This window comes from Erithacus rubecula, assembly GCF_903797595.1.
Source record: "Erithacus rubecula genome assembly, chromosome: 3".
NCBI lineage: Eukaryota > Metazoa > Chordata > Aves > Passeriformes > Muscicapidae > Erithacus > Erithacus rubecula.
Window position 1 is genome coordinate 85,235,168 of NC_136689.1, and position 24,188 is coordinate 85,259,355.

The window sequence follows — 24,188 nt, forward strand, 5'->3', positions numbered from 1 at the left end:
CCCTGAACATACTTGTATTTAGAATTTCTAAGTGTACCATAACCGTGCTACATTTTCTTGCATCATCATTTTCCATGCAGCAATTTGCCTCAATACACAGAATACTGGCCCTATTTTGTAATAAATTAATGGGTACTGTGGCCTTAGCATTTCATATTTTCCTTCTCTGAACATTCACGGAAAAAATATGAGATACAAGGGGAACTCTCCCTCCTCCTGCTTTCTGCCTGAAAATATGGGACTTGGATCTGAAGCATCAGTGTGGGTGTAGTTTCAATTCCAATTATTTTGATGATGTTCTCCCAACACTAAGGCTGAGAATAAGTGCACATCCCTGTTCTTGCTAATCTGTTAATGCATGGGATTGTGTTTCCCCAGGGTGGAAATGCTTTGGTGCAGGGCAGGAGGCAATGCTGCCACTGGCACCACTACCCATAGCAGGCAACAGGGAGCCAGCTCCCATTGACAGATCTCCTTCAAATGTGTGTGGAGGTGGATGGATTGCTTCCAGGGCCAGCTCTGGCATGGAAGAACTCTAGGGTGGGTCCTGTTCTCTCTGAGGTCTGGGCAACTAAATCCCCCTGGGAGCCAGGCTGTTTCCATCCACATCCATGGTAGGTGTGTCTCTGCTTGTTTTCAGGAGTCAATATAGGCTGAAGTGGCTTTCCATGGAGACAGCAATGGTCCTGCACAGCTCTTGCTCATCCCAGCTGCCTGGTGGGACCCAGTCTTGTTCCTAAAGAGCTACTTCAGTACACAGGCAGCATGTTTCCTAGCTTTGCTGGTCCTTGATAATTTTTTTTTATTCATGGTATGAGTTCTACTCAGTCTCAGTATAGAGTTAGACATCTCAGTTTCTATGCAAAACCAGGCTGCATCCCTTAGTTATTAGCTCAGGAGATGCAGTACAGTTAAAAAAAAAGAAAAATGAAGCATCCTATTTCATGCAAGGGAGCCGTGCTAAGAAGTCCTGCTAAGAATTCATAAGACTTCAGGCAGGGAAACAGTTGTATGAGGAGGCAGAGCTAAAAATTGAATCTGTACTATTAAAATGAGAAAAAGAAGGGGGGAAAAAGCATCAGACGAATGGTTTTAGTAGGCTGGTGAAAAATAAGTATGAGAATTTAACAACTTTTGGAAAGTAAGAGGCAGTTAAGGCAAAAGCCCTTTTTTTTTATATTTTATCTTGTGCTTTTAGAGCTGGTTGACAGCCCAGAGAATTGCTGCTAGGCCCAGAAGGGAAACTCTGCCTGTCTTAACTGTGACAAAATCTTTGAAAGAAGACACAGCCATAATGTCAGCATTTTCATAAAGGAGAGCAACACTCCAGAGTCCAGAAAATGCTTCAGAGCAGCTTCCCAGTGGGGCTTTGTGAGGAGTTCAAAGAGGCCATGTGAATTCACAGAAGGGAACTAGGTTGTCCTTTCTCCTTTCTGCAAGGTAGAGAGTTAGCTGTTCTCCCACTGAGCCAATAAATTGCTTTTAGAGGTGAATAAATAATGTGAGGGGAGAGAAACACATTCAGTGGTGCATCTCAGCTCCTGCAAGAACAAGCACTTCCTCCAAAAAGCTGAAGATGTGTTTGGGCACAGGCTCCAGACTTATGGCCATTGGCATTTTGGGTTCCTGAAAAGCTGCCAGATGATCTCTAAATGCATAGGTGAAGCTGAAAATTAGTCTTAAAACCTCCTAAGAGCAGCCATTGCCATTTGAAGTAATCTTTGCTCATGTCACAATCAGAGGGCTCAGAAAGCCTGGCCAAAGAACAGCCCTTCTCAGTGCTCCAGAGGCAGGAGAGAGTCTTTTATTTTCTGTTAGATACCAGTAATAAAATATGCCACTGTGGAAAATGGAGATCCTTGAATGCCAATGCTGACCAGCTTTGAGACTTCTTGTAGATGGAGCCCATGTGGAAAGCCAACTGATCCTGGTATCAGTGTAACTCCCAGGAATCCAGGCTTTGGAATCAGCCATGTATTTTACATGTGATATGGAAAAGCTGTTCACTTTCAAGTTCTACAGTATTTGAACCTGTTTCTGCCTCACTTCCACAAAGTGTGTGACCAATGGATGAACTACTTATTATTGTATCTGTGATATCATGAATGACTGCCTTATATCCTATAGCCTTAAAAATTATGCTAATAAAATTTTTACTGGGTAATTAAACTATTTTTTCAAGGAAAGAAAGGATTGTGGGGGAAAAGCATGAAGAGAAGGGTATTTTCAGCAGGTGTAAAATTATTTTATAGACATGAACATTTAAATTCCTGGTGTGGACTTGTAGTGTTTGATCAAGGGATGTATTTTGGTTACTTGCAGTAATGTACTTACCTGTCAGCAAGGACATGAACCTCAGTGCAGAACAAAATCCAATATTGTTGGAAAAACTTCTAACTTTGAATTTTCTTTATCAATTTTCATTTCTTTTAGGACATGCTTTAGCATATTCTGTAAAAATGGACCTAGTTAATTTTTCTTTTTTTCTACCTATGCCATTATGCATTTTCAAATACATTATAGCATCTACAGGCTCTTTTCTAAATCAGATTCAAGCATACCATGTTTGATGATCCCATAAATAAAGACTGCTACTTTCACTTCTGTTTCAATCAGAAATAGAGGAAGAAAACAGCACATATTTTCCCTTCCATTGGATTACCTGAAAGTTAGAGATGGAAAAAACACGTTTGAAACCTTTTTGTGTAAAACTGAATAACTTAAAACAATTTATTGTGCAAATTTTTGGTGCAAGACTGTTCAAGGAAAATGGAAGTAAGAAATTTAAAGTCACATGCACTAACTTTTTTTTTTTTTCTTAAATGGAGATAGATTTTGTGATAAAGCAGTTGAAGTAAGAATATTTTGCCCTCTTGTAATACTTCAACTTTTTGCAGGAAGCTAATGTATATGAAGTTTGGTAATAGTGCTACTTTTTCAAAGATGGATTGAGATGAAAGTCAAAGTAACAAACAGCTCTTTGTCAGCAATACAGTGGTTGGGTACATAACTGTGTGAATTGTGCATTTTATCCCACATATTCTAGGCAAAATTAAAAATTACAGAAGGCTTTTATTACTCAGACTTCTTTTAAGCTTTTGCAAATTCCGGGCTTAAAGTACATACAGTTTGGCATGCTAAACATACATTTTCCTGGACTTTTGCAGATAGAAAAGGAAGATTTTTTTTTTTTTTTTTTTTTTTTTTTTCCTGAGGTAACTGGAAAAGCCAACCAGAAAATTGCTGCATCTGGTAGCAGTGCCTGTGGAAGCAACAGGTCACAGATGTATGGGTAGTGAGATGAGATCTGTTTGAAGTGTTTGCTATGTCTATCATCTACACAGTAGCAGGATTTATATTTGTAAGCAAAAATTCTAACATCTAATGCATATTCTGCTCAGCTGCTTTCTTATCTACTGTCAATTTATATCTCTGAGTGATGGAAAATGGCCTTTATCAATGGTTAGGACAAGAAGACACATTCTTTTCTGTTAACTTTGACATAGTTGTCTGCTTTTGTTTTTGCCTTCTCTATTTTTTTTTCACATTGAAGTGTACACTGTTACTTAAACACTCCTGCTTACAAATACTTTTTATTTCTTTTTAAGCCATGACTACCTCAATAAACGATGCCACTTCTCCAGAGAGGGGTTGTAAAAAAAAAATTAACATTAAAAAAAAAAGAATCTTAAGAAACAATTATTCTACAGCAGACAATTTTCTGTATTACATGGATATTCTGAAAACAACATCAGTTCAGTAATTCCTGCAGTCCAAAGAGTTCATGTCAAGCAGTCAAGAAAACAGCTTTTAAGGAACATGGACAAAAACTAAATCACTATGACAGTTCTGAATTTGCAGAAATGCAGGTAGATCTACTGCAAGAGCCTTTTAAAGATAATGTTTATATGTGTGAAAGAAAACCGACCAAAAATTTAAGATATAACCTGCTTTGCTTTGGTTTTTTTTTTCTCATATCTATTTATTCCTCAGCTGGTAACAATTTTTTTACCTGTTCTGCCTTTCCTCCCAGTTTTAATTTTGCCCCTGCCCTATCTTTCCTTTTCCTACCAAGTGCTTCCTCTCCCTTTTGCTAATTTTCTGCTTGAAAACAAGCCAGGTGAAAAGAGTTGAGATGCCTGTTGATTTAACATACTGAGACCAAAATGGGGATCATCATTTCATGCACCAGGCACTGCTTGTTAACACTTGGGGTCTCATGGAGCTGCCCCCAGGTAACATCCTTAAGGTTCCACACTCAGAATGGCCATTTGTCCTTACTGCAGATAATGCAAGACTCACTCTTCCTTCCCCTGCAGCAAAATCAAAAAAGGATGAGGATAATCCTTGAAACCTTGCTACTTGTTCAAAGAAACCAAAACATGCAGCCATTATTTTTGCAGAAGAAAGCTTGTAAATGTGAAAGAGTAAATCTCAGAGACTTGGAAGAAGGATGGCAAATGAAAGTACTCCGAATTTTGGAAATATCCTCTTTTATTTAGCAGCTTTAGCAATTTAAGCAACGCAGTTATTATTTTAATATAGCTACATAATTATAATTCCATGTTGATTTTTAATTTAGTCTACAGCTCCTAAACAGCATCTAAACTGAAGAGAAGTTCAGATCCCTTGCTTTTCTACAGTCATTGACTCTAGTTAAGGGACTGTTTAGGAACTGATGAGCAATATTGAAGGTAATGGACTTGAAAAGGGGATTGCAGTCGTTTTATTGGTAACGTGGAAAAAAATTAATCCTAGTTTTAGCTAGCTTCCCCCAATTTAGTAAATTGTCCGAGTTGTTACAATAACAATAGCAGTGGATTTCAGAAGACAGTGATTTGAATCATCAAGCACAGAGGCATCATGCTGTACAGGTGCCTGCAAGTGCAGTAATTTTAAAAGTGTGAAAATGCTGATGAGCAAGGAGGACAGACAACAGTAGTTTAGAAGACATGAAGCCCTATACCTGAAGTTCCCTTTTAAGGGCTCATCTACTAGCCACAGGATGACTCAAAGGTTAAAAATATCAAAGTTTCAGGTTGTCAAAATCCAGTGTATTGATTCAGAGTAAAACTAAGCTGAAAGCTTTAAAAGTCAGCACAGGCCAACTCAAAGTTGGCCCTTTACAGGCAGCCAAAAGCAAAGAGAAGAGAGGGTGAGTGTAGCAGGTAGCTGTGTGCTGATGGGAACCTTTCTGACAGGTGGTTGCAGTATTGGAGCTTCACTGATTAAAAGGCCAGGTGGCGTGGGTGTAAGAACTTATGGACCAAAGAGAAAAGAAGACATTCCTGTATGGAGAGTGTGCTTGGAGAGAGGAAGGAGACAGAGGGCTTTGAGCTGCATTTAAAAACAAGAATTTTATTACTTTGGGAGGTGTGTGTAACAAAGCTTCTCAAAACTAAGAAATGGCATCATTATTCAGTCAAAACTGAGTTTTATGCATTAGTGGGTCTTACATTTCTGTAGCAGGAGTTACAATTATGTGCTGAATACTCATGTATTAGTTGCTGATTGGAAGTTGGGTTAGCTTTGAAATTATGGAAGAAAGAGCAGAAATTTTGTTCTTCGAAGGTAGAGAAAGATGAGAGGTTTGTGTAGGTGTTTAACAGCATAATGATGTTTGCTAATAAGATTTTTGCTAATTTTAGTGGCATTACAGCAAATGCTGCAGTATCCATACAGGAGTAAGAATAATACAGAGAACATTTCCTGCCAATTTAACTGCTTTGCAGTTCTCATGAGTATTCTGGGAGGCACAATATCTGGAAGCATCTGCCAGCAAGAAACACTAAGAAGCAAAATTTATGAACAGGATATAGTGTTTTGATCTAATTATTTTTTTCTTTTTGTTTCCCCCTTGCTTCCTTGTATAGACAGTACCTTTCTTTCCCCTTTCATCTTTGTGAGCTGACCACTTCTATTACTTTCTTATTTCTGCTGAGGCTGGTAAGCTGGTTTGATGCATTCAGCAGTCAAAAGTGCAGTTCTCTGTGCATTTGTGTTGGCTGACTAAGCAAATTGAAAGAGGCTGACTGTGAAAGTGAAAAGGTGATTTACGCTGGTGTGTCATAGTGTTGTGCAGTAATAAAACTCAGGGATTGTTGGACACACATTATATTGTACAATTATATAATTATAAACAATATAATTGGAGGCAGTTGAGCTTGAATGCAGCAGGCTGTTATTTAGCAATCATCGCTTTCAAGGCTCATTAAACGCAGATTTATATAGAAAACCAAAGCTTTGCTCTATAAAGGCTAACTCTGTGGTGGCATTTATTCCCCAAAACGTAATGCATAGATCTAAAGCTGTCAACATCTATAATGGATTTACTCAGTTATTGTGAATGAGGTTTTTCAGCAGATATGACAATCCCAGTGCTTTGCCTTTATTTGAGGCATTGCTTCTGAGAGTTTATTTGAATGTCTGGTTTGAAAGGCTAAAGAGCCTACACACACACACAGTAGTGATCTTAGATTTTGTAATCTGACAAGTAGGGACAGTACAGATGATAAAGTATTTAGAAAGGTAACAAAGAGCTCTTAAAGTCATCCTTATTTTAACCCTTTAATATTTTTTCGTTCTGAAATTATTAACAAGTTTATGGGGAAGAAAATTAAGAATCAAAAATATTTTGTTGCTCCTATCCCAAGGAATTTAGGGTTTTTTTATTAAAAAAAAAAAAAAAAAAAAAAGCATAAGAATTTTATAAATAAAGAAGAAAAGCCACAGAATTAAGAACATCCTACCATGGGGAGGTCCAGAACACATATGTTGATCCTGTCTGACTCAACTTTTTAATAGTTGGAAGAAGTTTGGAACATAAAGTTGTATTTAAATATTATATATACAAACAAAAATGTAGGTGTTTAAATATTTTTTTCAAGTTTTTTTTAGTATCTAGAACTCGATCTGATTTTTAAACAGAGTTGTTAAAGAACAATATAAAAAACTAAGACATATTTTTGAAAGGAGAACCTGCAGACTCTAGGTCTGTACCTCTCTAGGTACAGCCCTGTGAGAGCACAGCTTGGCACTACCAAGTGTCTGGCCCAAATATGCTGAAGACACTTTTGCATTTGTTATCATTTCACACATGTATTTTTAAATGCTTCATTATAATGCTGCCCCTGACATGCAGTGTGTGTCATTTCTGTTCCTTCATTAAGTGATCTGTGGGCGTCAGACAGATGCAAGGCTCCTGTGAGTTTTGTCATGACTCTGATTGCTCCAATGCTCTGCCATGATACAGGTGCTGCATCTCTGTTTCCAGAATGCAGCACCTGACCTCAGCAGCTTGTGGCTGTCAGCCTTTTAGTTGGTTACTGCATTTTGCATCATTAGATTTCACTTTGACAGGTCAGAAATGTGTCTGCACAATAACTGTAGTTTACGTCAATTCACTTGTGATACTGGGAAATGTTAATTAGTCAAGTATCAGTAATTGTAGATAGATACTTTGAATGCATGTAAAGCATCGTGCTGTGGATTTCTTTAGGAACTGTATCTTAATTTTAGCCTTTGGGAACTGTAATGTAGAACTGTGTTTGAGAGCTGTTTTCCTCCCCCACTTCTGACTTGTTTGCTCATTTATCTAAATGTGTTAACTTGCAATGTTTCTCAGGGTCATATTAGTGAATTAACAAGGTCCAACTTCTTGTAGCACCATTTTAAAGTTTAGAGATAAAGCATTCCAAAATGCCTGCCATTAAATTAAACCATTCCTTGGTAAGACTAGTATTGTTTGCTTTTTTATTTTTTAAAAAAAAGCGACTTTTCATCAGTCTTTACTGACTCCATTGTAAAATGGTCTCACAATGTGGTGAGACAATGGTTTGATAAAAGATTTTTGCTTTTTCCCTCCTCTCCTTTATACAAATCTATTCAATCTATCTAGGTAATCTCTTAGGTTTGGGTAGTTGACTTGGTTTGTGGGTTGTGTTTTGGCTTTGGTTTTCTGTGTTTTTTTCAGAAGTCCATAGATAATAAACTATAGCTGGAAACAATCTTGGAAAAGCTTGACCTGCTCATGTTAATTCTGTATCTTCTGAGTGCACAAGCACTGCACAACTCAGATCCCCAAACTTTCAATTTCTCAGTTACATTAAACTCTTTTGAAAAGAAAATACTAAGTTGTGTTAATCAACACTGCCTTTTTGGTTTCTATCTAAAGTCCTCTCGGATAATTTGCTAGTGGTCTCCTGGTGCTCTGCATGAAAGAACCAATCCTTATCTAGTGCTTTACAGAATTTCATGGGTAGAAAACAGAGCAATGTGAAAATTTATCTCAGTTAATTGCTGTAGTATAGTGTGGAGGCTTCTATGATTTACAAAATATTGAATTTAGACCCCAAATCAAGAGCTCATCTTTCCTCATGTGTTTTGGCTTTGAGGTACTCTTTCCTGATGTACCACAGCTATGAAACAGGAATTGCTGTATCACAGGGCTTTATCACTATGGATGGCAGAAAAGAGAAGCAGCATCATGGGATTTCTCTTAAAGTTCTTAGCAACATCTCCCCAAGGTGCCTGGTTCCTTGGGAGCCACAGACACAGCAGTGTTCCCCTCAGGGATCCCACGTTGTTGTGTCTTGCATGACTTTTGCTGTCTGTGTGTCCTTCCCATGCAGGTGAGCAGATTATTCTTCAGGACATGTACTTTTGCTCTGCTTATCCCATCATGACTGGCTCATTTGGCAGCTCTGTGCAGGGAAAGAGCAGTAGCTAAACAAGCCTCTGTCTTTAGAGGCACTGTGATATCTGAGCTGTTGTTGTTTCCCATACTTGAAACAATAAATTAATATCTTGCCTCAGACATTAGGGAGCAATAACTTAGAGCTGAGGGTCTTTAAATTGTTACTTGAGGGAGAATTAAACAGTACATGAAACAGTATAACATATATATGGTAAATGTAAAACAATCTTAAGAGGAAAACAGACTTACACTCCATTCCAAATTGTTTGTTCACTGAGAAAATTACACTTTTTTGAAACTTTAACTCTTTTAAGAAATTTAATATTGGTTTGTGTGACTTGCATGTTTTTCCAATTGTATTTGTATCAGCTTTCATATAGTACATTTCCTACTCTGATGGGTTAGTCCAAAGATAAAATATTCCCTATTGTAAACAGCCATATTGCAGACAAACAGCACAGAGCACAACTAATAGGATTCACTGACAGATCTTTTCCATCATTAGTATTACATAACTGTGTGCTGTGCACTGAAATGCAATGGTCTTTTGAAAGAAGGAAGCAAAGAGAAGGTTGAGTCATTAACTCCATCTTGATGTGAAAAGGAAATGCTTTTCGGTATATAAGGAAATGCATTTGAAATTGAAAGAAGAAAAATGTTGTGTATTAAACCTGGTGAATTTTCAAGCTAATTTTTTACATCAAGATAAACATATGTCTCAATGATTGAATATATTGCTAATATATTTCCATTACACTGATTTTGATTCATAAGCCTTCCTGTAAATAAAAATGCAAATAAAGAGGAAGACACTATAGATTTAAAACATAAGTAGTATTCTTAAATAAATTATGGATCTGAAAGCATAAAAAAATATTTTTCTTTTCCTTCAAACTTTAGCAAATGTTTTAGATTGGATAGATATGCCAGTGCTTATCCTGCCACACACCTTCAAAATGTTTTCAGATCCTCATAGAGGCTGTGCAAGCCCTTCTCAGTCGTGGCTGTTCCTATGGCAGAGCCTGCTCAAATGCCTGGACCACCCACTAAAGCCACAGGACTAGTGCACCTTCAGGGGAGTGTAGAGAGACCCTTCTGAGATCAGCAGGGGACTAAAGGAGCTGGTTGCATTTCCCATTCCTAATGGTTTCAAAGACAGGGGTTTGACTGCTTCTGAGGATCTAATGCAAATATTGCTTCAAAGATATTCAAGGCACAGGAAATGTAAAACAAAGTGAAGTGTAATTCACAGGGGTGGAGGTGGAGAACCAGCTTTGAGTTGTTCGTTTGAGAGCAGTGGATACATTTAGCCTGAACTGCAGAGTCTTGTCCAGCTGGCTTAAAACTCTTCTAATTATTGAAATGTTCCCTAGGAAAACTGTTGCAATAGCAAACAAGTGCTGCAAATCAGCACAAAGGGATGTGTGACTCTTCTCTCTCATGAAGGTGTGTGTGACAAAGCAATTCGCTTGCAGGCAATAGCAGGAAGTTGATGGTCTGCATCTCTTTCCTCTTCACACCATGCAAGTATGCTGTGACAGAATTATTCCTGAGGAAATTTCCTGATGGATTATTAAGACAGACTTTGGTCTATAATGCCAACCAGACTGCCAGTTTGAGTCTTGCAGCACATAACAGCGTGAGATTTTACTTTCTTGTTTGTACTCAGCTATGTGCAAACATGTCTCACCCTAAAACAAACAAATAAACAAACCATGGAAATAATCTCCTGTCTCAACTCTACCAAACAACTACATTTTTAAATGTTTTTTTTTCTCCCTCTTATACCCTAAAATATTGATGGATATCATTCTAGCCCAAGGCAAGAATGGGGGCCTGAAGGATATATTTTGCCCTTCAGGCACTGCTATAACTCCCTATCAAGTTAATGGAAATTCTGCCACTCAGTTGAGTGGAAATGGGATTGAGCCTTTGTTTACTAATCCCATTCTGATATAGTCAAGTTTCCTGCATCCTTATGACCAACAGAAAAACATGAAGGCCAACGTTAATAGATATTGTGTAAAAAAACCAGTATCAGGTGTCATGGGTTAAATGATCCTGATTCATGTATCTTTTCATGGCTTACTCTGAAACAAGATTTCTTGAGCTGCTTAAGTGGAGTCAGTGAAACAATATAAGTCAGCAAAGGTGGGTTCATGTTATGTGCTTCACTTGAGAGGCTGTTAATATAGCACAGGTCTATGCACCAAAAAATGGAGATTGTGTGTTGTATCATCTCAAGATCACATTCATGTTATATTACTATTATGCAAATAAAGAGTTGAAATTGTTTTCTTTTCAAGAATATTAACATTATAAATGTGTTCTACATACCTTTATGAGTGTTAGACATCTCTAATTTCTGCTTGCCTTCTAGTGAATCCAGGCTGATAGTCTTGTTTGTCTTGTTTTATAGCTCAAGAAATTTCAGCAAAATTGTCCAAGATCTCAGGTTCAGTGAATATACAAGGACTAAATACTTGACAACTATGATTTTTAGAGAGCTGATTTTATAAAAATGCAAGTGTTATAAACTTTTGGCAGAAAAGAGTCCCCTCATCTCCCTGAAAGTCCCAATTGTCTCTTTCCATTTCTCTTTTCCATTCCCTTCTTTTGACTTTGAGAGAGAAAATATGTGGAATGGAGCAAAAATGAAATGTGGAAGGATAGGAAGAAAACCATATCTTTTTTTCTGGTCTTTGCAGATTTATTCAAAGGACATAATAAGAATTTTTGCATAGCAATTTTTAACAATCAGTAACCTCTGGGGGGCTTTGTACATCTTTCTGAGATACTTCTTAGAGCTAAATGCTGGATCCCAGTGAGCACTGTATAAATATTAAAATGAGATAGACCTCTGATTGAGAAATCAAAGTTATCTGTTCATATTTGAATTGTAACAGAAAGTGAAAAGAAAGTTTTGGGATCCTAAGTTGTCCATGGTGCTAAACTGCTTTTCAACCTTCCCCACATAAATCCATGTTTTATTAACCTGTTCTAAAGAGGGCAAGACTTTATCATGTGTGAAAATGTATTGCTTCATATTCAACAGGTCAAGTTTTCTTCAGATTGAGGTGGATCTGTGGCTCATGGACATCTGATGTGCTGGGTAAGTTGAATTTGATGTATCTTATTACATTATTACCAGATGACAAATACTGATCTTAATTATGCAAGTGTAAGTGCAATTTATTTTCTTTCTTATTTTGTATTTTCACCAGTAGCAGTGAAATGAAAATTTGTCTCTTTCCATTTCTCCCAAATGACACTTCAAAAGCAAGGTTTGAATTACTATAAATGACTACTTTATTTAGAAACAATATGCATCAGGAGCTATTAAATAACAAAAAAAATAGCTTCAATAAAACTTATTCCTTGAAATAAGATGCTAAGGTATTCTATTGTAGAAAAGGATATTTGGTCTTATGAGAAGACAGTTCAGAAAATCTGGTGTAATTGATGTATAGCCCATGTGCTCATGCATTAGTAATAGATAATTGTTTGGGTGTAATAATGGTCAACAGCATTAAATTACTTAATGGCACTATTCTCTCTTCGGCTATTTAATCAATGTTCAGTGTTTAAAAAAGGAGTTCAAGCATTTCACTAGTACATAAAAGTGAGACTAAAGTAAGGGTAGAGTTTTGCATTGTGCTGTTTGCTGAATTTTATTATTCACAGTAATTGTTTAATACATCTGCATGCATCTATATATCTTTTTGGTCTTATGAAACAGTGTGACCAGGCAGGAGTTTTGTTTACCCTCAAGTATGTGAGGCTGCTCTAGTGCTAAAGAAATAGTGAAGAAAACGTGAAAGGATTTGAGTCAAGGTTACATAAGGCTCTACAATCTCTTTGTCACAGGAACATCCACCATGGAAGTGATTCCTGGAAGGGTTTTGGCAATCAGAAGCAGTTAGGGAAATGGTGTCCTGCTCTGTTTGTGTCAATAAAATAGGTGCATTGTTGAAAAGTGTATTTAATTGTAGAGAGTTGGGGTGAAAAGGTTGGAACGGTAACTTAAAGTTGCAATAGAAATTTCTAGATATTAAAAAAAAATATATAAATAGCTATTAGTTTGCCATCTCTGAAAACCAGTTTAGGAGAATGCTTAATGATGTAATTTTTCATGTTGCAAGGTAACTTTTTCTGAAGTAATCTAGACAACATATATATTATTCCTGGTAGGATTTTGAGTCCTATTTAAAATATATGTTGTTGTTTATACTGACTTTTTTATGGTTAGGATTTAAAAATGAAGGTAGGAAAAAAAATGTCTGTGCACTTTCTACTAGTCTGAACATAATGATAAATTTCTGAAACTTCCATTTTCATACTTCATAGTTCTCTTTTAATGAAGTTGTGTTGAAAAGAGTTTCACTCCTTTCAGCCTGTTTTACTTTGATCGCTTCATTCAAGGTATCAAATATGTTTGGGGGTTTTAACTTGCATTTTTCATTCATATTGATACAGACCATCAAAGGCAAACTGGTAGCATCAGACTAGACTGGATGAAGTAAATTAAATGCCAGGGAAGGTGAAACATACGATAATATTTTTAGCACCAGAACAGTTTGCCATCCAGACCTATATATCATGCATGGACTGAGAAGCTTCTAAAATGTCAGTACATTGTGATTTACAGCTCAGAAATTTGTCCTTTCCTAGATAAAATAAAGTTTTGGTTGTGTGCATGTAATACCTTGCAATTTATTATATAGACAAGCACTTAATTGGGTCTGAGCATGAATGCCTTAAGTGAGAAGTGAGCTCACACTGCAGGAATGCTTGAGAGAAATCAGTGTTACACACATGTAATGTAAATGTGATTGAGAACTCTGGATGAAATGGATATAATTTTCCATTGCTACGTTGCCTTTTATCATGGATTGGATAAATCCATTCTTGTTTGTGGGATGCAGAAAAAGGAAAAACAGTGCTGCAAAAATATGTCGATCTCTTCCTCTTTGCAGAAAGGGAAGGATTCCTATCAGAACTCCATGAGCTCACCTTTTCAGTAGAGGTTTTCTTCCTGGTGTTTGTGTGTGTGTATAAGTATTTCTTATGTAGCATAAATGATCAAGCTATTTCATAGATAGATCTTTCCTTAAAAGAGGAAAAATCTGAGATCTAAGAAGACAAATTTTTTCCCTCACTGTGACAGGAGCAGGTGTCCACTGTTCTAGAAGGTCTGATCCTGAGGAAATGGAATATAGATTGTACCACAGGTTTAAACCAGAAACAGAGTGACAGAATAACAGTCTGTAATACACACAAAATGTTGTCAAACTAAAAACACATTGAACATTTTTCGTAGTAACATAATTAATATCCTAAAATACACCAGGAAAACAGATGCCAGCCAGTGGATTTGATGTGTATATAGCTATGTGGAGAGAAAAATAGTGAGACTTTTATTCTTGCAAGAAGAACAGCACTTTGATGGAAAAGAGAGGCAGGCACACAGGCAGCTGTTTCAAAAAATGGCATTCCAGCAAGTTGGAAATATGGAGGGGGAGAGGGAAATGAAGAGCCCAAAAGTGAGAGTTCAGTGGCAGAGGTTATAGCGGAGGAGCTGCAGTGAGAAGCTGATGGGGATGGGAAAGTGCACAAATACAGTTGAAAACACCCTCATTATCCCTGGTTCAGTGTCTTGGGTTTCTCTCATTGCTGCTGTTTAATTACTTGTTGTGATGGCAACTCCCCATTTTGATTAGTTCTGCTATTATTATCAGTTGCATGGCCTGAACACAGCCAAAGGACAAAGGAGGTGAAATTGGAGCCATAATGGCCAGGTTCTGACAGGTCCTCTAAGGATAGCAGAAGAAAATAGAATCTGCTGAAGGTATTTGGTAAAAGTTGTTTCTCTGTTAGGGAACAAAGCCAGTAACGTGTGTGTGAAGAAAATGGAGGAGCACCATCTACATGTAGTTCAAAAATACAGGAAAGGAAAATCGTATAGTGAACATGCAGTATATGTGTAAGAACTCAAGCCAATTCATCAAAAATTAGTCATCATATTGCTTTGCTTTGCTTTTAGATTAATTATTGGAATTATTTATTGCAGTGATACCATCATGTATGGCTCAGCAGTCATACACTGAATATTGTTCCTCCCAGGGATGAATTTGGAGTTGAAAAAAGTCAAAAATAAACTTTCAATGGAGACAGAACTGAAAATGAAGCTATTTCTGTTCTGACAGTGTTGTTTCTAATAGAGGGTACTGCAATGTGCAGAGGCTCAGAAAGATGTCAGTAAAAATAACAACCTAGCATTATATGTGCAGTAAATACTGAGAACTGAAGGCTGGTTTGTTACCTTTTTTTTTTTTTTTTTTTTTTTTAGTGTGTGGGTTGTTTGTTTCTGTTTTAGCTCATGCTAATCTGCTTGATATCCCATTATCTTTCTGTTTTGGTTTCATGGCAGTCTACCAGTTTATGTTAAGGCTGTTTTTTTATCCAGTTTCATAAGGTCATCATTTGAAAATAACAGCTTTGGTCAGATGTTTACGTAAGTTAATAACCTTTTTCATTTAATATAGGCACACTGAAAAACTGAAGATCACTTGCTTTCAACAAATTATACTAATAATATTATGCAGTCATTTGAGACTAAAATTCAAAATTCAAAGTCTATTAGATTGGACATCTAATTCTAGTTCATTACATTAATATAATTGTTTTTGTTAAAAAAACAAAACAATGAAAAGCAGACAAAACAAGTAAACAAAAAATCATGACCAGTGAGGATTTGGTCAAAAGTGCTTCTTCATCTCAAAATCCTCCAGAGCTAGAACTGGCACCAGTATACTCACTGCTGAAATACCAAGGTGCATAGGTCTTAAAAAGCTATATTGCAGCAAAAACTGGACTATGTGCTTTGAAAAATGTGTGTGTGGATGGGATGTGGAAATGGTTGCTGAAGTACTCAGGTGGCTTTAAATAACTATGTGAGCAAGTATATGATTGGTATGAGGAGTGTTGGCTGGATCTTGGGTGTAAGTGAGGAATCCTCACCCATGAATGAGACACACAGTGTTGGCTGGGTTGCAATGGCAGGAAACTCAGTGTTGGACCTTGGCTAAGGTTGGGAGCTGTGATATCCACTGTCAGTCCATTTATTGAGCAGAGCTGAAAAACAGGAAGACCTCACAAGTAGGTGGATTGCTCTTGTGCTGTAGCATTGGAAGAGTGAAGAGCAGAAAGAAAAAGATATAAAGTGATTCTTACATGATTTGATTTGTGCATGAAATATTTGTCTGTTTTCTCAGCAGTATCTTGAACTGTGGAGCAACACACTAAGCTACCTGATCATCAGCCAGGAAGGGAGTCCTTGCTCTTCTTCATTTGGGGCATCAAACATGTATTTTAGAGCAAGATCAGAGTTAAACTTTAATATACAAGTGGAGTTGTCTGTATTTTCTACAATAAGGGCATCTACAGTATTTTGTCTCTTATCATGTTGGCTAGGAGGACAAATTTGACTGTGGCTCTTCTCTGATGTACTGTGCCACGTGTCCCTGCACTCAGATCTACACATGTAGTAATATTTGTACTATACTGAATTAGCAAGAGATCCTCTATGAAACTTCAGTGTCTGCTCTGGCTGTAATTTTAGAGGGGAAAAATAATATCAAATCTTGTACGTTGTTTAATTTCTTACTAAAATCACCACAGTGTGAGAGAAATCTTCCTGAATAGTGGAGATAGTGTATTTCACCTTTTCTCAGTCCCCACTCTGCTGCCTTGCTGCTGTGATTATTCAAAGATCCTTTGAGTTTTGCATGCCATGGCTCTGCAAACCAGAAGGCTCTCATTCTTGAGACCTTAATAAGACTTAAACTAGTGCTGAAATGCCTTTTGCTGAACAGCCACATAAGCATGAACAAAGATTGTAATGTGGCCTTAACTGTCATCATAAAACTTAACTTTTTGTTATATATTCTGGTTTTGAAGATTGAGTAAGTTTTAAAAGCTCTAGCATTAATTTACACATATATGTTCCATGTATACATCATGGGGAAATGCCATTTTACAAGTTGCTACCACCACTTAATCATTATCCTTCTTGCACTCTTTCATTAGTTCATGGTAGGAAAAAAAATGTCACGTGCTACATTTTGGTGTAATTTGATAAATCAGAATATGCAAATAGATACACTACTTGTTTTATGTAACTGCACTGAAATTTGCTTTCTGCAGCTGGAGAAGAAGAGAGCAACTGTGGGAGCATATGTGTTTGAAAATGTGTAATTTCACAGTGTGGCAGATTTGGCATGTAACAGGAGGGTCTTTCCTAGAGTGGTTGTTCTTGTGAATGAAACTTTCCTTGACCTGCTGCTTCTCTTGAATGCCAACTCACTTTTGCAAAGCTCAGAGTAAGGGATGGGGGAACTGGAAGCTCAGGTCCTTCTGAGCTTGTGGTATTTATATTGTGAGACAGTTGAGATGGAGTTCATTTTGCTAAGCTGCTCACCCATAATGGGTCTGTCACAGCGACTTGACAACATATTTGTATCCATTTTGGACAGCATTTGCTGCTCAGTGCTCTCCCTGTGAAAGTTGCCAGCAGATCACAGATTTACTCTTAGTAACCCCTCCTCTCCCCGTGAGAACACAACTATCCTTTCCATAGGCTGGGATTGCCTGACAATCCTTCCCACAGGGTTAATAGGCAGTCATTTGTTCCAGCCCTGCTTTACCTTTGAATTGGTATCAAGAGCATCTCTTGTTCAACTGGCATAAAGATGGCCTGCACAAATAATGGAAAAAATGGTATTTTATGTCAGAAATGCCATTGGTTTTTTTTCCTCTGGAATTAAAAATTTGTTTGAGTTTCTGGTTTGTTGGTAATTTTCAAAGAGTTGCTTGTTTATTTCTGATGTAAATATGTGGCAGGGCTGGTGGAAAGGAAAATAATGGTATCTCATAAACTGAAAATCAGACTTTCCTGCCATCTATGTCTGGGAAAACAAGTTATCTTTCACAGACTGGAGCTGCAAACAAATGAAGAAATAAACTACTGCTTTTTCATATCCAACCACTAATGCTGAAATTATGTAAGTGTATTTAACCCAAAGTTGTGATTCAAAACTGGGGGTCTTACTCTACTGAAGATTTAGTTGAATCTGAAATTTCAGTTTTTGTGACAAAAGAGGATATTTTGCCCTCTCCCTTTCTCTTCCCCCAACAAGATAATTTTTTCCTGTTCGAATCACTGAATAAACCTGCAGGAAGACATCCATTTCTAAATATAGTAAACTGAGCTATAGGCATTACCAAGGCCTGGGGAGACAAGTGAAAATTAAACCACTGACTCTTCTCTACTAATTCATCTCCCAGGTCTCTACTTTCCAGATTTCTTTTTCTTCCTCCTTCTCCTTCTTCTCCTTCTCTGCTTTTCCCCTTCAGTGCTGCTTTTTCCTTAATAATAGTTATATAATGCTGTCTCTCAGTTGGGATGCATCCTATACAGTATAGCTTATATATGTATTAGTAGATTTGTTCAAATCCATATCCTTTCAGCTCACTTTAGAGACATTTCCCAAGCTTGTGTTCAAACAAGCGTGGTTTTCCCAGAGAGGGCCAGCTCTCACAGCCATGCCCTGGTTCCAGGTCAGTGCATGGAGTTTAAGTTTAATAGCACGTCCTAGCATTTTCCTTCTTCAACTTACACAGGCCTATCTCTAATAAGACAACATCTAAACTGCTCTTTCTGTGTTTCCTGAGGCAGATAGAAATAATAACACTGGTCAAAGGGTAATGCTTGAAAGCACATTTCTTTTAAAAACAGACACAAGTTCAATGAATTCTGCCACCAAAGTGTGGCGGTTGAAAGTTAACTATCAAAAGAGAGTGAAGCTCACTTCATTCTCAACAAGGTCCATTTAGCAAAGCTGATCTTTTTCACTGGTGTGACTTACTGCAATAAATAAGTAAATAAATTCTGTATCTGGTGCTTCTTTGTGGTGTGTTGGGCTTTTTTGCAGCACTCTCTCCTTGAGTTGTCTGTGGCTTTTTGATACTTTCTGTCTTCCATTACCTCCCCTTGAAAATGCATGTGGGAGACAGCCAGAGCTTTTGACAAATCCACTGCTCTTCAGAGATATTTCCAGCACTTCCAGTGTGCATGTTAATTGCAAAGCTGAAATGAAATACCTTGGGCTGCACTGACCTCGTCATCTGTTTTTTAAATAGCGTCTCCATCCTATAAATCCTCTTAGAGATAAATTAAAAATGCCTGCAGAAGAGATATAGCCTGAATGTAATAATTAAACAGGTGCTAAGAAGCAGCCTATTATTCATATATCTGGGTTTTGTATGATAAAAAATTTCTAAAAAGTTATTACTTGTTGAAGAGAGACTTGACAGATCACCATCTCTAGCTGCCAAAACACAGAATTGAGTTACAGGAGAAAAATCTTCTGAAAGGGACCAGCCATCATCAGAGCAGAAGTTTCCTTCTAGTCAAAGCAGTTTTAGGAGTAGCTTCTTCCTTGCTAGGCAGTACCACTTACATTTTTTGTCTGAAAGCTGAATGACTTCTGACAGGGCAAAAGCCTTCTTTGAGTAAAAGGTGTAGGTGAAAAAGCATTGCTTCGATACCAGTGCCATTTAAAATCCACTTTTTGTTATGCCTAGAGGATAAGAGGTATTTAGCCACAAGCCTGTGGTTAAGCAGTGGTGTATCAGAGACTGTTGTTCACAGATCATTCAAACTGAAGATTATCAGTCGAGCCCAACCTTGCAAATGAACAAGCATGCAAAAATTTTGATACCATTTTTAAAATGGAAAGTGGAGGCAAAATTAGGACATTTATGTAGCGTGGCAGTAAATTCAGATATTTAGCAAGCAACTTCTCTCGTAAATTTACTATTTTCTACATAGGGAAAGCAGCCAACTGGGATTTTTATTTTGTTTGGGTTTTTATTTTTTTTTCACTTTCTAAACTGCTTCTCATGAAATTATCACTTGCAATTTTGGAGCAGAAATACCACACAGGGAATAAAAAGCCTCAGCTGCTTTTTCGAAATGAAATAGCTGTGTCTAAAAGGACTCTGCCTAGACAGCTTCCAGAGGGCTGCAGAGCATGCTGGCTCTGTGTATGCTGTGCTGGAGAGAGAAGAGCCTGGGGCCTGGGTAACATGGGGTTTCCTGAAAAGTCGGTGGCTGGAGAGATCTCAAATGCTTAATTGTCCTCAGAATGAAATCTTTATGCGTGGGATTGATAAATATTACTTTAAAGCCGTGTGTGAAATCATGGCAGCATCACTGGAGAAGGGTCTGACAGCTGTGATTGCACTATCACCTGTCAGCCACGTGTCCCAGCTGCTGGAATTGGAAGCAATTTGGGGCAGATAAAACGTGTGTCATTGTGCTTTGTACTGTGGCTGGCACAATGAGGCCCCACTGCTACCTGGCTCTGCTGGGCACTGTCAGTCTGGGAGCATTACAGCAACTTGGAAATTTGTAAAATGCACAGACAAGATGTTCAGATAAAAAGGGTACTGGAGCAGTGTGAAATTGAAAAAGCTTTTGAGAGATTTCCCGGTTAAACATTTGCTATTCTTCTGGGTTCTATCACTACTCTTCTGCGATGTTTCATCCTCCCAAAAATGTGCTTTCTTATAAAAATGAAAAAGTATGCATTTCTTTCTTTCTGTAGAGAATAAACATGAATGCAAAGTCACAGTCAGGCCCCATTCAAGGTGGATATTTTTCCCCTTTCCAGTTTTCACATTGTTGAAGACATCATTTTAGTTCAGTATTATGCAATGTGTTAAAATCAACAAAAAACGAAATACCCTTAAGCATTTTTTTATTTACAAAATATATCCTTTCAGATTATTTTTTTTTCTGAATCTGGTTATGGCATTCTCCATTTTATAAGTGGAGACTCAAACACTCTAAAAGTCTTTTTTTATGTTTCCTTTTGTATGAAAATAGGAGGTGGAAATTCCAAGGTGGGATAATGTTTAAATTACTTCAATACTCCTTTTGGATCTTGAAATATTTAAGATTGTTATCAGTATGTTAATAAGCTTCTTCCATTTGAAAATGTTTCCTTTACTTACAAAACAAGGACTCGCTATATTTTTATAATTTGGATTAGGTTTTTAAAAATATATATAAAAAAAATTAAAGCACGAGAACAGTACAAATGTTTCTTTGTTATCAGGAGTTTACAGTTTATCAGTCTTTGTAACTTGCAATGTAGTAGTTTTCTCCACTGCTATCATAGTGCAAATCTGTGAGTCAGCAATTAGAAATATGTTCAGTATTTTCCTCATAAAATATCTACGTGTTGGCAACTGTCTTTGCCCTTTATATCTCTCCAGTTGCCTGAGCATTTGAATAAGAGCTAAGTCCTTTAACTCTTCCATAGTGTCACCCATTGACTTGGGTGGGACCACAGCAGCAGTCTTGCAGAACCTTCTTTTTTCAGTGACTGGCAATGCAGCAGTGTAGAGATTTGGAGGAGGCTGAGTGCACCGATAAATTTGATTTGCAGGAGTAAAAAACTGGAAGAAATCCTTCCTTCCTTCCTTCCTTCCTTCCTTCCTTCCTTCCTTCCTTCCTTCCTTCCTTCCTTCCTTCCTTCCTTCCTTCCTTCCTTCCTTCCTTCCTTCCTTCCTATTCCTTCCTTCCTTCCTTCCTTCCTTCCTTCCTTCCTTCCTTCCTTCCTTCCTCCTTCCTTCCGTCTTCCTTCCTTTCCTCTATCCTTCCTTCCTTCCACTTCCTTCCTTCCTTCTCTTTCCTTCCTTCCTTCCTCCTTCCTTCCTTCCTTCCTTCCTTCTCCTTCCTTCCTTCCTTCCTTCCTTCCTTCCTCTTCCTTCCTTCCTTCCTTCCTTCCTTCCTTCCTTCCTTCCTTCCTTCCTTCCTTCCTTCCTTCCTTCCTTCCTTCCTTCCTTCCTTCCTTCCTTCCTTCTTCCCTTCCTTCCTTCCTTCCTTCCTCCTTCCTTCCTTCCTTCCCTCCTTCCCTCCTTCCCTCCTTCCTCCTTCCCTCCTTCCCTCCTTCCCTCCTTCCTCCTTCCCCTTCCCTCCTTCCCTCCTTCCCTCCTTCCCTCCTTCCCTCCTTCCCTCCTTCCCTCCCTCCTTCCCTCCCTCCCTCCCTCCCTCCTTTCCTTCCCTCCCTCCTTTCCTTCCTTCCCTCCTCCCCTCCCCGAAATGAATTAATCCAGGTTTCTCACTTCTAGGACAGAAAGCCATCAGTATGAACATCCATGTATTTTGTTCTGACTTGGGTACCTGCAAGGGATCATTGGCAGAAACCCCATATCTGGGAATGATCAGTGTAGGGGAAACAACAGTTGCCTGTCTGAAGAAGGGCTGTATTGTATCTTAATTGTACTTAAATGGACACTGTATTTACCAGGAGCATTTCTCTTAGCCAAAGTTGTCTCCCACATGTCCTTCAAAGACTGGGAGATATTTCTCTGTGTGGCATGTTGTTTTTTTTTGTTTTGTTTTTTTTTTCTTAGGAGGTTTGGAAATATCTGTAGAGTTGTTAAAAAAAAAAAAATAAAAACAATGTTTACATATATCAATTATTTCAATACATTTAAAACATTTTTAAAGCCTGCATTTCACAGTCAGTGTTGTTTTGTATACTCCAAAATTGTTAGCAGAACTGAATGTGAGCATTTTTGTTTGAAGTGATGGAGAGGTTGAATACCCCCCTTTCTTTTCCTTCCAAAAGATTATTACATTGCTTTTAATTAGCTGTAGTCTCTTTGCTAAGTAGAATGAAATTTCCCAGCTGTGTAGGAGATGCAGGCCAGCAGAAGGTGTTGGAAGCTGGAAGCACTGAGACTGTTTCCAACAAAAGCATTCATGAGCCAATCTCATGTTGTGAGTAAAATAGCAGTGAAGTGTTTAGCTCTGTTTGCAGATCTGGACTGCAACCACATCTTTCTCTGGCCAAAATACGCTGTTTCTGGCTTTTAAACTTAACTGTAATAAAACATTATTATTAAGAATTTTCCTATTTCCCAGTGCAATTGCACACTATGATCTGAGCAGCAGTGCCATTCCTGTATTTACCAGGAATACCAGCTAGTGTTTTAGCTTGATCCTTCCCTGATGCTTGCTTGGCAGGTTAATTTGGGTCGTTCTCTAGAATTATTCATGGAAAATCAAATGGCAAAATCAGTGAGGCCCCTTCTGCACGCTGATGGTCTTTTACTGTGTGCATCAATTACATTTTCTGGTCTGTTGCACAGTGGTGCAACACACAGTCTCCTCATGCTTACAGTTGATTTTACTCTGTGCTGTAACTCATGCATAAGTGGACTGCATGTTTAACTTATTAGTTGCATTTTGCCATCTAGGACTTTAGAAATACAAACTGGAAAAATGTGTGGATACAGCTCCTAAATTTAACTTCTGAACTGTGATTAGATTTTGTCTCCTTTTTTTGTTGAGCATAATTGGTTCACCTCCTCAAACAAGTCACACACAGTTATTTAGCACTTCTGCACAGAAAGAGGTGTCTCTTTAGTGCTAAAATCAACAACCACATTCTCTCAGGTGTGCAATCTCATCATGGCAGAAACAAGATAAATGCTACATTTCAGAGTATCTTGTTGAAAAACAGCAGCATAGAGCCAATTCTTTAATATCCTTCTAAACACATAAAGCACACAGATTGAATGCTCATGGGTTTTTTTGATATGTATGTATATATGATCCTACACTAAAAGAAAGGTACACTATTCAGCTGATTTAATAGTTCCATGAGCATTACAAATGTTATTTTAATTTACCTTCTTCATATCTACTTATGCAGGATTAAGTACTCTTTGATTTTAAGCAATTCACTGGAAAATATTTTTTTCAGTTTTTCCTGGTTTTCTTAGTTATGAAATCACTGTAACCCTAAAAAAAAAAAAGTGGTTTTCTTACTCTACAGTTTGAGTGACAGAAATCAGGTGCTGGCATATCAAAGACAAATCATTCTCATATATATGGGTTATCAAAATGTTTTGTTCTCTGGCTCGTTTCTGCCTTCAAGCCTTAATTCTTTTTTTTTTTTTTTTTTTGCTACATTAGTTAAAGTATTAAGATGAGTACTTTAAATGTGGATTGCACAGAGCTGGCCAGCTTGGCTAGTTGGACCAAATTATTAAGGGCAGTGAGAGCTAACTCTTGTGGCAAAAAAGGTCTGGGAAAACTTCATGTTATGGAGTGCCCTTTCAGAAAAACAGAAGATTAAATTTCCAATTCAAATATTTTTTTTAAAAAATTAATATTTGGGACCAACCTAAAGTATAGTTATTGCATTAATGGTACTGTAATTAGCTATTAGCATTTAGACAGTAGGTCTTGGAGCTATGCTGTATATTGGTCCTTGAAAATTTCTCTTCAAACTTAGTCAAAAGTGGGCACCAGAAAGAAAGAATAATGAACAGAAAATGTCTTATGGTGCTGTATATCCACTTTAAAATCCTTTATTTGCTCTAATTTTGAAGTTTGCATGCTGGTCAAAAT

The 24,188-nt window shown here is 37.6% G+C and overlaps 1 protein-coding gene across 10 annotated transcripts in view; it reads left to right on the plus strand.

The window, feature by feature from the left end:
• Positions 1-24,188, plus strand: part of LOC306800413 (poly(rC)-binding protein 3-like) — a 492,346-nt gene that overhangs the window by 185,147 nt on the left and 283,011 nt on the right. For 9 of the 10 annotated variants that reach the window (XM_079302502.1, XM_079302503.1, XM_079302504.1 and 6 more), the window contains exon 3: positions 11,751-11,807. The exons of the other annotated variant lie outside the window; for it this stretch is intronic. The gene's annotated coding sequence lies outside the window, so the exon portion shown is untranslated. The remainder of the gene's footprint in view (positions 1-11,750; positions 11,808-24,188) is intronic. 10 annotated transcript variants of the gene reach the window in all.